Consider the following 2,097-nt stretch of genomic DNA (forward strand, 5'->3'; position numbering starts at 1 on the left):
ATTGAATTGAATGTATAGGTAATTTGAGAAAGACATCTTATTTTCAATATTTAGAGTTACAAACACACATTGTATCAGTTTTATAATTTAAAAGTCTTATATTCTGGTTATTACATTAATTCCCAGATATTTAAAGATTTTTACTTTTAATTAAATAGTATCATTTGAAAACTATGTTGTAACTCTATTTTAATCTTGTTAAAAGCACTGGGCAACTAAAATTTTTTGTAGAAAGTTGGTACATATGTGGAATGTAACTTTCTTTTTTTGTTTTGATTTGTGTTTAGTTTTTTAAAAAATTCAATGTATATTTTTACTGATTTTTTTGTTCATTTGCTGTAGTAGATTTCAGTCATATTTAGGTCGCTCCCCTACCTAACCTCCTATAGCCCACCTCCAGGATTTCGTGAATTCTGTCATATATGTTAAGATCTATGGCGTCAATTCTCTGTTCCCAGATGTCCCTCTGTGTGAGTTAATCCACTGGATTCTGTTCAGTTTATCTAACATCACTCCCTTAAAGAAGGTCAACTGTCCTCATCCAGCAGTGATCATCTGTCAGCTAAGGTTAGGACCTCCTATGCATTACCCCAGCTCTATGCTGGGGGTTTGTCTGATTGAGTTTGAATAAGTCTTGTGCATTCTGACACCATTGCTGTAAGTTCATATACGAAAGTACCCAGGAGGCTGGAAGACTGTTTCCTTGTTGTCATGTACCACCCCTGTTTCTTATCATCCTTCTGCAAATGGTTTCTGAGTCCTGGGTGGGTGAGTTATAAATCCTATCCAGGGACACATAATCTGCAGTCTTGTATTCTCTGCATTTGGGTCAGTTGTGGCCTTCTGCGTTCATCACCCTCTGTTACATGTGGCCACTTCAGTGGTGACAGCTGAGAGATGCACTGTTATTCTCTCTAGCACCCATTCCACTATGTTCAATGAACCTTAGGTGTAGAGGTTCCATTGTAGATGTGTCACTTAGGGCTGAGAATCTCACTGACTCATTTTCTGTGTGTGTCCAGTTACAGACTTCTATAATAGTCCTCATGTTATAAAAAGATGCTTTTTGATGAGTGGTGACTGGTATACTTGTCCGTAAATGTACTTTACCAGCTACACCTCTCATAGAAGATTAATATCCAAAATATAAAAAGAACTAAAAAACAAAGTATCAATAAAAATGACTCAGTTAAAAAAGATGGACTGTGGATTTGAGCAGAGAGTTCTCAAAAGAAGAAAAAAATGGCTAAGAAACACTTTAAAAACTGATCAACATCCTTAGTAATTAGGGAAATGCAAGTCAAAACCACTTTTTGACTTCATCTTACGCCAGTTAGACTGGCTAAAATCAAGAGAACAAATGATATCAACTGCTGGTGAGGATGTGGGGAATAGGAAACTCTCATTCACTGATCATGTGAATGCAAATTCATGCAACCACTAAGGAAGGCAGTGTGGAGGTCTCTTAAAGAAAAACTAAAAGTGAATCTATTACATGTTCTGGTTATACCACTCCTTGGCAAGTACCCAAAGGACTCATCCTACTGCAGAGATACTTTTGCAGCCTTGTTTGTTGCTACACTTTTTACAATAGTTAAGAAACGGAAACAAACTAAATGTCCCTAACTGATGAGTGGAAAACAAAAATGTGCTAGGTTTGCACAATGGAGGTCTACTCAGCAGGAAAGAAAGATGAAATCATGAAATTTGCAGGTAAATCAATAGAACTAGAAACTGTTATACTAAGTGAAGTAACACAGACCCTGAAAAGCAAACAATATGTTCACTCTCAATTGTGAATCCTGGCACCAAATCCTTATAGACAAGTCTATATCCTGATATAACCACAGAAACTAGGAAAAATGGAAAGAACCATAGAGGTAAAGGGAAAGAAAGAGCCAGAGATGGGGGCATAGTAGGAGACAGCTATTCCCAAGGGGAAAAGTAGAAAAACAAGATCAAGAATTGGTGGGGGGTGGGGGGGAATAATGGATAGTAGGAGACAGGTATTTTCAAGGGAAAAATGGGAAAATTGGGGGCACTTTAACTGGAGAAGGAGAAGGGAGTCCTAGACAAGGGGAGGAGAGAGGGGGGGGG

This window comes from Nannospalax galili, unplaced genomic scaffold, assembly GCF_000622305.1.
Source record: "Nannospalax galili isolate Female #2095 unplaced genomic scaffold, S.galili_v1.0 scaffold441, whole genome shotgun sequence".
NCBI lineage: Eukaryota > Metazoa > Chordata > Mammalia > Rodentia > Spalacidae > Nannospalax > Nannospalax galili.